The sequence below is a fragment of the Castor canadensis genome, chromosome 16, assembly GCF_047511655.1.
Source record: "Castor canadensis chromosome 16, mCasCan1.hap1v2, whole genome shotgun sequence".
Classification (NCBI taxonomy): domain Eukaryota; kingdom Metazoa; phylum Chordata; class Mammalia; order Rodentia; family Castoridae; genus Castor; species Castor canadensis.
This window is the reverse complement of record NC_133401.1, coordinates 31,615,798-31,629,465: the sequence shown is the minus strand read 5'-3', so window position 1 is coordinate 31,629,465 and position 13,668 is coordinate 31,615,798. Positions and strand designations below refer to the sequence as shown.

At 37.4% G+C, this 13,668-nt stretch overlaps 1 protein-coding gene across 1 annotated transcript in view; it reads right to left on the bottom strand.

Moving 5' to 3' along the window:
- Nucleotides 1-13,668, bottom strand: part of LOC141410430 (uncharacterized) — a 589,957-nt gene that overhangs the window by 137,859 nt on the left and 438,430 nt on the right. The window lies entirely within an intron of this gene.

The following is a 13,668-nucleotide window of genomic DNA, read 5'->3' as shown; positions in this document are numbered from 1 at the left end:
TTCATACTTGCAAAGTTGGCACTCTATTGCTTGGGCCACACCTCCAGTCCATTTTGCTCTGGTTAGTTTGGAGATGGGGTCTCTTGAACTATTTGACTGGGCTGGCTTCAAACTTCAATCCTCCTGATCTCAGCCTCCCAAGGAGTTAGGTTATAGGTGTGAGCCACTGGCACCCGGCTAGCTACCACACAATTAAGGAGCAGTTTAGTTCTTTCTATCATCTGGATAGAGATCAGGTTTCATTTTTATAAAGTCGGCACAACCATGGTTCTCAAAGTTGTAGACTTCTCTGAGCTCAGGCTTCCTATGTGACAAAACAGATTTGGGGAAGTAGGAACACTTCCTGAAACCTTTATGAGGATTAAGTAAATATCCATTAGGTAAAGTGCTTCCTCAGTGCAGCACCCAATCTGTTCAGAATGCTTGGTAAATGTTAACCTTATCAGCATTTTACACCTGATAGTTTCCAAGACAGGAAGAAGAATCCTCATAAAGCACACACATTAATACCAAGTTCACTTTGATCTCGTGGAGGAAGATCACAGTTGATCAAGAAATGCATAAGATTCTAGCCAGGTGTTGTGTGACAGGACTGTAATCCCAGCACTTGGAATGCTGGAGGATCAAGAATTTTTGGTCAGCTTGGGCTAGACTCTGTTAGTAAAAGAAGGAAGGAGGGAAGGAGGGAGAAAAAAAGGAAGAGAGGGAAGGAGGAAGAGAGGAAGGAAGGGAAAAGAGAAAGATTCTTAGAGGGTCAATATTTCACTGGTTAAGGGGGCTCCCCTCTGAAATTTCTGATGCAGACACCCAGAACTCCTAGGAAACCTCCAGTGTATCCCTTAGAAGTCCATCAGGAACAACTCCATCTACATTAGAGCCCATCCTCACTTTCTGATGTATCATTCTTTCTGCAGTGGGAACTTAGCTGGAATCAGAGTCTTGGCATAGCAGACATGTGGGCAACATTTCAGGAGCAGATAACCTTTGATGATGTGGCTGTGTACTTCACTCAGGAGGAGTGGGGGCTGCTGTGCCCTGGACAGAGGCTCCTGTACCATGATGTGATGATGGAGATCTTTAGGCACTGGTCACTGTGGGTGAGTCTGTGCCTAGTGTTGACTTCTGTCTGCCTGGTGCCTCAGCAGAGTGGTTTGATTTGGCTGTGGTTTGATGTGGAGTTTCTCATCCAAATCCTCATAGCCTGGTCTCTCACATACACATGGTGTCGGATCCTGAAGTCAGATTTTGTTGTGCAAATGAACCTTGGAGCAATACTGAGGGTGATGGAAAGAGGTTTCCCTGGAGTTCTCTGCCCAGGTGAGGGGTGAAAGGGTGTTATATTTTCCTTCATATTTACTTATACTTTTTGTTTCCTCCTGCATAACTGTAATTCCATCTGGGATCACTTTCCTTTTTCTTGACGAGCTCCCTTGATCATTTCTTTCTGAGTGATAAAAATCTCCACCTTTGTGTTACCCCGAAAATGGCTTTATTTCATTTTCTTTTTGATAAGATACATAAGGCGGAGACTTTTAGATTGATTGTTCTTTTTTTCTAGCACTTCAAATATACCATGATATAATTATCTGGATTCCATGGTTTCATTGAGAATGAGACTTTCCAACTTGTTACTCCTGAGATCTGCATAAATAAAGCCTCCAGCAACAGCAGGCTGACAGCAGCGGGCAGGTGAGCTGTAGCCCCAGATAGCCATTCACAGAACTGTCTAAGGCTCTTTTTTTTTCTCTCTTCCTTTGATGAGAAAACAACTGAACTACACCTGCATGCTGAAAAACTTACTGAAACTGTATTGCATTTGAACTTGGGACACTTTGTGGTGTTTTTTTTGTTTCGTTTTGTATAATTTGGTTTTATTTTCTCTTTGATGAGACAACAACAGAGCTACTTCAGAGAAACCACCTCCAGGATTGGAGGCTGAGGGACTAACACCAAAATAATTAAGACTGAAACTTTGTTGCATTTGAACTTGGAGATTATTTATTTATTTATTTATTTATTTTTTCTCAATCCTCTGTCTCTCTAATGCTCTCTGTTCAGCTTACTGTTGATTAGTACACTATTTCTCCCTAGTTATATCTTTGAAACTCTTGTTTGTTTGTTTGTTTTGGGTTCTTTTGTTTGTTCACTTGTTTTTCCCTCTTTCTTTAACTTATTTGCTTTCCCTCTCCTCTCACCCTTCCATTCTAAATATCACCATTGTTATTATTACAAGCTAGAAAATACTTAATTGCACACAGTACAGGGACAATAACAACAAGGGCAAAGATGGGAAGACAGAAAAAAACAGGGAAACCAGTTTCCCCATAGCAAAAAATTAGTACAGGAACCAGAGGGAAATGAAGAAAATAGATACTTGGATTCAGACTCCAACAAAATGAAGATAAACTATGCCAAAGACCCCAATGAAGCCCACAAGAATAATCTAAAAGAATAAAACCTACAGGTAATCAATGAGAATTTTATAGAGATGATATTGGATATGGTCAACCAAAATGTAAAGGAGACACTCAAGAAAATCCAAGGCAACAAAAATAGAGAATTTGAAAAAGCACAAGAAGAAATAAAAGAAACCATAGAACCACTGTATAAACACCAAAGTGAAACAAAGAACACGATTAATAAAGAGATAAATGAACTCAGGATGAAAATAGACAACATTAAAGAGGAAGGGACTCAGGATATGGAAAACCTCAGAGAAAAGAATGAAACAGAACTGCAAAACCAAACAGAAGGCCAATCCAGCAGAATAGAACAAACAGAAGACAGAATCTCAGAACTTGGAGATGAGATGGTAATTAAAGGAAAAACCAAAGAACTATTAAACAACTCAAGACCTGTGAAAAGAAAATGCAAGAACTCACCGACTCCATCAAAAGACCAAACTTGAGAATCAGGGGCATCAAAGAAGGAGAAGAGGTGCAAGCGAAGGGAATGCATAATATATTTAACAAAATAATAACGGAAAATTTCCCAAATCTAGACAAAGATATACCCATACAGATGCAAGAGGCCTCCAGGACACCAAACAGACCAGATCAAAATAGAACTACTCCACGACATATCATCATTAAAACAACAAGTTCAGAAACTAAGGAAAGAATATTGAAGGCTGTAAGAGAGAAAAAACAAGTAACATACAAAGGTAAACCCATCAAAATCACAGCAGACTTCTCAACAGAAACATTAAAAGCAAGAAGAGCGTGGGGTGAGATCTTCCGGGCACTGAATGAAAATAACTTCAACCCCAGGATACTCTACCCAGCAAAACTATCATTCAAAATAGATGGAGCAATAAAAGTCTTCCATGATAAGCAGAAACTAAAACAATATGTGACCACAAAACCACCACTACAAAGAATTCTTCAAGGGATTCTGCACACAGAAAGTGAAACCCAACTTAACCATGAAAAGACAGGCATCACCAAACCACAGGAAAAGAAAAAGCAAGATAGTAGAGAGTAACCTCAACTTAGGTACACACAATCAAACCTTCAAACAACTAAGACAACTAAATGGCAGGAATCACCACATACCTATCAGTACTAATGCTTCATGTTAACGGACTTAATTCACCCATCAAAAGGCAACGCTTAATGAAATGGATTAAAAAGGAAGATCCAACAATTTGTTGCTTACAGGAGACCCATCTCACCGACAGAGGATTAAAAAGGAAGATCCAACAATTTGTTGCTTATAGGAGACCAATCTCACCGACAGAAATAAGCATAGGCTAAGGATGAAAGGCTAGAAGAAGATTTACCAAGCCAATGGCCCCCCAAAACAGGCAGGAGTATTAATACTTATCTCTGACAAAGTAGACTTCAAACCTACATTGATCAAATGAGATAAAGAAGGACATTCCATACTAATAAAAGGGGAAATAGACTAAAAGGAAATAATAATTATCAACCTGTATGCATCCAATGTCAACGCACTCAATTTCCTCAAACATACCCTGAAAGACCTAAAAGCATATATAAACGCCAACACAGTGGTTGTGGGAGACTTTAACACTCCATTATCATCAATAGATAGGTCATCCAAACAAAAAATCAACAAAGAAATCCAAGATCTAAAATATGCAATAGATCAAATGGACCTAGTTGATGTCTACAGAACATTTCATCCAACTTTTACACAATATACATTCTTCTCAGCAGCCCATGGAACCTTCTCCAAAATAGATCATATCCTAGGGCACAAAGCAAGCCTCAGCAAATATAAGAAAATAGAAATTATACCGTGCATACTATCTGATCACAATGCAGTAAAAGTAGAACTCAACAACAAAAGTAAGGACAAAAAATATGCAAACACCTGGAAACTAAATAACTCATTACTTAATGAAGAATGGATCATCGATGAAATAAAAGAGGAAATTAAAAAGTTCCTGGAAGTCAATGAAAATGAAAACACAACCTACTGGAACATATATGACACAGCTAAGGCATTCCTGAGAAGAAAGTTTATAGCCATGAGTGCATATATTAAAAAGACTGAAAGATCCCAAATCAGTGACCTAATGATACATCTCAAACTCCTAGAAAAACAAGAACAAGCAAATCCCAAAACAAATAGAAAGAGAGAAATAATAAAAATAAGAGCTGAAATCAATGAAATAGAAACCAAAAAAACCATACAAAGAATTAATGAAACAAAAAGTTGGTTCTTTGAAAAAATAAACAAGATCGATAGACCCCTGGCAAACCTGACTAAAATGAGGAGAGAAAAAACCCAAATTAGTAGAATTAGGAATGCAAAAGGGGAGATAACAACAAACACCATGGAAGTCCAGGAAATCATCAGAGACTACTTTGAGAACCTATATTCAAATAAATTCAAAAATCTTAAAGAAATGGACAGATTTCTAGATACATATGATCTTCCAAAACTGAACCAAGAGGAAATTAATCACCTGAATAGATCTATAACACAAAATGAAATTGAAGCAGCAATCAAGTCTCCCCAAAAAGAAAAGTCCAGGACCTGATAGATTCTCTGCTGAATTATATCAGACCTTTAAAGAAAAACTGATACCAACCCTCCGTAAACTGTTCCATGAAATAGAAAGGGAAGGAAAACTGCCAAACACATTTTATGAAGCCAGTATTACACTTATCCCAAAACCAGGCAAAGACACCTCCAAAAAGGAGAACTATAGGCCATTCTCCTTAATGAACATTGATGCAAAAATCCTCAACAAAATAATGGCAAACCGAATTCAACAACACATCAAAAAGATTATTCACCACGACCAAGTAGGCTTCATCCCAGGGATGCAGGGATGGTTCAACATATGAAAAGCAAAAAATGTAATAAATCACATTAACAGAAGCAAAGACAAAAACCACTTGATCATCTCAATAGATGCAGAAAAAGCCTTTGATAAGATCCAACACCATTTCATGATAAAAGTTCTAAGAAAACTAGGAATAGAAGGAAAGTTTCTCAACATTATAAAAGCTATATATGACAAACCTACAGCCAGCATTATACTTAACGGAGAAAAACTGAAACCATTCCCTCTAAAATCAGGAACCAGACAAGGATGCCCACTATCTCCACTCTTATTCTACATAGTACTGGAATTCCTAGCAAGCGCAATTAGGCAAGAAGAAGGAATAAAAGGAATACAAATAGGTAAAGAAACTGTCAAAATATCCCTATTTGCAGACGACATGATCCTATACGTTAAAGACCCAAAAAAAACTCTACTCAGAAGCTTCTAGACATCATCAATAGCTATAGCAAGGTAGTAGGATATAAAATCAACATAGAAAAATCATTAGCATTTCTATACACTAATAATGAGCAAACTGAAAAAGAATATATGAAAATAATTCCATTTACAATAACCTCAAAAAAAATCAAATACCTAGGTGTAATCCTAACAAAGATGTGAAAGACCTCTACCAGGAAAACTATACACTTCTGAAGAAAGAGATTGAGGAAGACTATAGAAAGTGGAGAGATCTCCCATGCTCATGGATTGGTAGAATCAACATAGTAAAAATATCTATACTCCCTAAAGTAATCTACATGTTTAATGAAATTCCCACCTAAATTCCAATGACATTCACTAAAGAGATCGAAAAATCTACCATGAAATTTATATGGAAACACAGGAAGCCACGAATAGCCAAGGCAATACTCAGTCAAAAGAACAATACAGGAGGTATCATGATACCTGACTTCAACTATATTACAAAGCAGTAGCAATAAAAACAGCATGGTACTGGCACAAAAACAGACATGAAGACCAGTGGAACAGAATACAGGACCCAGATATGAAGCCACACAACTATAACCAACTTGTCTTTGACAAAGGAGCTAAAAACATATGATGGAGAAATAGCAGCCTCTTCAACAAAAACTGCTGGGAAAACTGGTTAGCAGTCTGCAAAAAACTAGAAACTAGATCCATGTATATCACCCTATACCAATATTAACTCAAAATGGATCAAGGATCTTAATATCAGACCCCAAACTCTAAAGTTGATACGGGAAAGGGTAGGAAATAGTCTGGAATTAGTAGGTATAGGTAAGAACTTTCTCATCGAAACCTCAGCAGCACAGCAACTAAGAGATAGCATAGATAAATGGGACCTCATAAAACTAAAAAGCTTCTGTTCATCAAAAGAAATGGTCTCTAAACTGAAGAGAACACCCACAGAGTGGGAGAAAATATTTGCCAACTATACATCAGACAAAGGACTGATAACCAGAATATATAGGGAACTTAAAAAACTAAATTCTCCCAAAACTAATGAACCAATAAAGAAATGGGCAAGTGAACTAAACAGAACTTTCTCAAAAGAAGAAATTCAAGTGGCCAAAAAACACATGAAAAAATGCTCACCATCTCTAGCAATAAAGGAAATGCAAATTAAAACCACACTAAGATTCCACATCACCCCTGTTAGAATAGCCATCATCAACAACACCACCAACAACAGGTGTTGGCGAGGATTCAGGGAAAAAGGAACCCTCTTACAATGTTGGTGGGAATGTAAACTAGTACAACCACTCTGAAAAAAAATTTGGAGGCTGCTTCAAAAGCTAGACATTGATCTACCATTTGATCCAGCAATACCACTCTTGGGGACGTACCCAAAAGACTGAGGCACCTGCACACCCATGTTTATTGCGGCACTATTCACAATAGCCAAGTTTGGAAACAGCCAAGATGCCCCACCACTGACAAATGGATTAAGAAAATGTGGTATCTATACACAATGGAATTTTATGCAGCCATGAAGAAGAACGAAATGTTATCATTTGCTGGTAAATGGATGGAATTGGAAAACATCATTCTGAGTGAGGTTAGCCTGGCCCAAAAGACCAAAAATCGTATGTTCTCCCTCATATGTGGACATTAGATCAAGGGCGAACACAACAATGAGATTGGACTTTGAACACATGATAAAAGTGAGAGCACACAAGTGAGCTGTGAGGATAGGTAAGACACCTAAAAAACTAGCTAGCATTTGTTGCCCTTAACGCAGAGAAACTAAAGCAGATACCTTAAAAGCAACTGAGGCCAATAGGAAAAGGGGACCAGGAACTAGAGAAAAGGTTAGATCAAAAAGAATTAACCTAGAAGGTAACACACAGGCCCAAAAAATCAATGTGAGTCAATGCCCTGTATAGCTATCCTTATCTCAACCAGCAAAAACCGTTGTTCCTTCCTATTATTGCTTATACTCTCTCTACAACAAAATTAGAAATAAGGGCAAAATAGTTTCTGCTGGGTATTGAGGGGGTGGGGGGGAGAGAGAGGGGGCAGAGTGGTTGGTAAGGGAGGGGGTGGGGCCAGGGAGGATAAATGACCCAAGCCTTGTATGCACATATGAATAAAAAAAAAAAAGAATCGCAAAACAAAATGGAAGGCCAATCCAGCAGAATAGAACAAACAGAAGACAGACTCTCAGAACTCAAAGATGAAATGGTAATTAAAGGAAAAACCAAAGAACTATTAGTTAAACAAGTCAAGATCTGTGAAAAGAAAAGGCAAAACATCGACTCCATTAAAAGACCAAACCTGAGAATCATGGGCATTGAAGAAGGAGAAGAGGTGCAAGCAAAGGGAATGCGTAATATATTCAACAAAATAATAACAGAACATTTCAGAAATCTAGAGAAATCTATTCCCATACGATGCAAGAGGTCTCCAGAACACAAAACAGACCAGACCAAAATAGAACTACCCAAAGGCATATTATCATTAAAACAACAAATACAGAGACCCAAAAAAGAATATTGAAGGCTGTAAGAGAGAAAAAACAAATAACATACAAAGGTAAACTCATCAAAATCACAGCAGACTTCTCAACAGAAACACTAAAAGCAAAAAGAGCTTGGGGTGAGATCTTCCTGGCACTGAATGAAAATAACTTCAACCTCAGGATACTCTACCCAGCAAAGCTCTCATTCAAAATAGATGGAGCAATAAAAGTCTTCCATGATAAGCAGAAACTAAAACAATATGTGACCACAAAGCCACCACTACAAAAGATTCTTCAAGGGATTCTGCACACAGAACGTGAAACCCAACATAACCATGAAACGGCAGGCAGCACCAAACTACAGGAAAAGAAAAAACAAGAAAGTAGAGAGTAACCTCAACTTAGGTATACACAATCAAACCTTCAAACAACTAAGACAACTAAATGACAGAACTCACCACATACCTATCAGTACTAACACTTAATGTTAATGGACTTAATTCCCCCATCAAAAGATACTGTTTGACAAACTGGATTAAAAAGGAAGATCCAACAATTTGTTGCTTACAGGAGACCCATCTCAAAGACAGAAATAAGCATAGGCTTAGGATGAAAGGCTGGAAGAAGATTTACCAGGCCAATGCCCCCCGAAAACAGGCAGGAGTAGCAACACTGATCTCTGACAAAGTAGACTTCAAACCTACATTGATCAAAAGAGATAAATAAGGACATTCCATACTAATAAAAGGGGCAATAGACCAAAAGGAAATAACAATTATCAACGTATATGCATCCAATCTTAATGCACCCAATTTCATCAAACATACCCTAAGGACCTAAGCATATATTAACTCCTACACAGTGGTCATGGGAGACTTTAATACCCCATTTTCATCAATAGATAGGTCATCCAAACAAAAAATCAATAAAGAATTCCTAGATCTAAAATATACAGTAGATCAAATGGACCTACTTGATGCCTACAAAACATTTCATCCAACTTCTATACAATATACATTCTTCTCAGCAGCCCATAGAATCTTCTCTAAAATAGATCATATCCTAGGGCACAAAGCAAGCCTCAGCAAATATAAGAAAATAGAAGTTTTACCATGCATTCTATCTGATCACAATGCAATAAAACTAGAACTCAACAACAAAAGTAAAGACAAAAAACATGCAAACAGCCTTAAACTGATATATCTCACTACTTAATGAACAATGGGTCGTTGATGAAATAAAAGAGGAAATTAAAAGGTTCCTGGAAGTCAATGAGAATGAAAACACAACTTACTGGAACCTATGGGACAGAGCAAAGGCAGTCCTGAGAGGAAAGTTTATAGCCATGAGTGCATATGTCAAAAAGACTGAATGATCTCAAATCAATGACCTAATGAAACATCTCAAACTCTTAGAAAAACAAGAACAAGCAAATGCCAAAACAAATAGGAGAGAAATAATAAAAATAAGAGCTGAAATCAATGAAATAGAAACCAAAAAAAAAAAAAAAACCACACAAAGAATTAATGAAACAAAAACTTGGTTCTTTGAAAAAATAAACAAGATCGACAGACCCTTGGCTAACTTGACTAAAATGAGGATAGAAAAAACCCAAATTAGTAGAATTAGGAATGCAAAAGAGGAGATAACAACAAATACTATGAAAGTCCAGGAAATCATCAGAGACTACTTCGAGAACCTATATTCAAATAAATTCGAAAATCTTAAAGAAATGGGCAGATTTAGATACTTACGATATTCCAAAACTAAACCAAGAGGATATTAATCACCTGAGTAGATCTATAACACAAAATGAAATTGAAGCAGCAATCAAGAGTCTCCCCAAAAAGAAAAGTCCAGGACTTGATAGATTCTTTGCTGAATTCTATCAGACCTTTAAAGAAGAACTGTTCCACGACATTAAAAGGGAAGGAAAATTGTCTAACACATTTTATGAAGCCAGTATTACACTTATCCCAAAACCAGGCAAAGACACCTCCAAAAAGTAGAACTGTAGGCCAAACTCCTAATGAACATTTATGCAAAAAACCCTCAATAAAATAATGGCAAACCGAATTCAGCAACACAACAAAAAGATCATTCACCATGACCAAGTAGGCTTCATCCCAGGAATGCAGGGGTAGGTCAACATATGAAAATCAATAAACGTAATATACCACATTAACAGAAGCAAAGACAAAAACCACTTGAACATCTCAATAGATGCAGGAAAAGCCTTTGATAAGATCCTACACCATTTTATGATAAAAGCTCTAAGAAAGCTAGGAATAGAAGGAAAATACCTCAACATTATAAAAGTTATATATGACAAATCTATAGCCAGCATTATACTGAATGGAGAAAAACTGAAATCATTCCCTCTAAAATCAGGAACTAGACAAGGATGCCTACTATCTCCACTCCTATTCAACATAGTATTGGAATTCCTAGCCAGCGCAATTAGGCAAGAAGAAGGAATAAAAGGAATACAAATAGGTAAAGAAACTGTCAAAATATCCCTATTTGCAGACGATATGATCCTATACCTTAAAGACCCAAAAAACTCTACTCAGAAGCTCCTAGACACCATCAATAGCTATAGTAAAGTAGCAGGATATAAAATCAAAATAGAAAAATCATTAGCATTTCTATACACTAATAATGAACAAACTGAGGAAGAATATATGAAAACAATTCCACTTACAATAGCCACAAAATAAATCAAATACCTAAGTGTAAACCAAACCTAGGATGTGACCCACCTCTATAAAACTATAAACTTCTGAAGAAAGAGATTGAGGAAGACTATAGAAAGTGGAGAGATCTCCCATGCTCATTGATTGGTAGAACCAACATAGTAAAAATGTCTATACTCCCAAAAGTAATCTACAGGTTTAATGCAATTCCCATCAAAATCCCAATGACATTCATCAAAGAGATTGAAAAAATCTACCATTAAATTTATATGGAATCACAGAGGCCACAAATAGCCAAGGCAATACTCAGTCAACAGAACAATGCTGGAGGTATCATGATACCCGACTTCAAACTATATTAGAAAGCAATAAGAATAAAAATAGCATGGTACTGTCACAAAAACAGGCATGAAACCAGTGGAACAGAATGCAGGACCCAGATATGAAGCCACACAACTATAACCAACTTGTCTTTGACAAAGACGCTGAAAATATACGATGGAGTAAAGACTGCCTCTTTAACAAAAACTGCTGGGAAAACTGGTTAGCAGTCTGCAAAAACTGAAAGTAGATCCATGTATATCACCCTATACCAAGATTAAGTTAAAATGGATCAAGGATCTTAATATCAGACCCCAAACTCTGAAGTTGATACAGGAAAGAATAGGAAATACTCTGGAACTAATAGGTATAGGCTAGAACTTTCTCAATGGAACCCCAGCAGCACAGCAACTAAGAGATAGGATAGATAAATGGGACCTCATAAAACTAAAAAGCTTCTGCTCAACAAAAGAAATGGTCTCTAAACTGAAGAGACCACCCACAGAGTGGGAGAAAATATTTGCCAGCTATACATCAGACAAAGGACTGATAACCAGAATATATAAGGAACTTAAAAAACTAAATCCTCCCAAAATTAATGAACCAATAAAGAAATGAGCAAGTGAACTAAACAGAACTTTCTCAAAAGAAGAAATTCAAATGGCCAAAAAACACATGAAAAAATGCTCACCATCTCTAGCAATAAAGGAAATGCAAATTAAAACCACACTAAGATTCCACCTCACCCCTGTTAGAATAGACTTCATTAGCAACAGCACTAACAACAGGTGTTGGTGAGGATGCAGGGGAAAAAGCAACCCTCTTACACTGCTGTTGGGAATGTAAACTAGTACAACCACTCTGGAAAAAAATTTGGAGGCTACTTAAAAAGCTAAACATTGATCTACCATATGATCCAGCAATACCTCTCTTGGGGATATACCCAAAAGACTGTGACACAGGTTACTCCAGAGGCACCTGCACACCCATGTTTATTGCAGCACTATTCACAATAGCCAAGTTATGGAAACAGCCAAGATGCCCCACTATTTCGAATGGATTAAGAAAATGTGGTATTTATACACAATGGAATTTTATGGAGCCATGAAGAAGAACGAAATATTATCATTCGCTGGTAAATGGATGGAATTGGAGAACATCATTCTGAGTGAGGTTAGCCTGGCCCAAAAGACCAAAAATCGTATGTTCTCCCTCATATGCAGACATTAGATCAAGGGCAAACACAACAAGGGGATTGGAGTTTGATCACATGATAATGCGAGAGCACACAAGGGAGATATGAGGATAGGTAAGACACCTAAAAAACTAGATAGCATTTGTTGCCCTCAATGCAGAGAAACGAAAGCAGATACTTTAAAGCAACCGAGGCCAATAGGAGATGGGGACCAGAAACTAGAGAAAAGTTTAGTTGAATAGAATTAACTCAGAAGGTAACACACATGCACAGGAAATCAATGCAAATCAACTCCCTGTATAGCTATCCTTATCTCAACTAGCAAAAACACTTGATCCTTCCTATTATTGCTTATACTTTCTCTTCAACAAAATTAGAGATAAGGGCAAAATAGGTACTGCCGGGTAGTGAGTGGGTGGGGGGCGAGGAAGGGGACGGGGAGTAAGGGAGGGGGCAGGGGGAAGGGGGTGAAATGACCCAAACATTGTATGCACATATGAATAAAATAAAAATTAAAAAAAAAGAAAATGAAAGACAAATGCATAAAATACCTTAGCAAATCCAAGTATCTGTGGACATAATGTTCAACTATTGGAATGGTGGTTTAAAAATTTTTTATTTTTCATTTATTCATATGTGCATACATTGTTTGGGCCATCTCTCCCCAATGCCCTCTGTCCACTCCCTCTCCCTCACCCCCTCACTTCCAGGCAGAACCTGTTCTGCCCTCTTCTCCAATTTTGTTGAAGAGAAAACATAAGAGATAATAAGAAAGACATAGCATTTTTGCTAGCTTTTGTAAAGGTAGCTATACAGAGAGATTCCTAGCATTGCTTCCATGCACATGTGTGTTACAACTCGAATTGGTTCATCTCTACCAGACCTCTTCATTACTTCCCAGTCACCTTCCCATAGTGGCCCTGTCGGCTTAAGATTACTATATTAGCTCCTCTATAGTGGGCACATCAAACATTTTCACGTTTTGGCTTTCCTACCTTTCCCTATTCCTTCTGTACGCATTCTCCCCTTAGCGTGTGACCCATGTCCAATAATTTTAATGCATTTTTTAGGTCTAAAGTCTGCATATGAGGAAGAACATACAATTTTTGGCCTTTTGAGCCTGGCTAAGTTTGCTTAAGTTCTCCAGTTCTATCAATTTACCTGAGAATGACAAAATTTCATTCTTTTTTGTGGCTGAGTAAAATTCCAT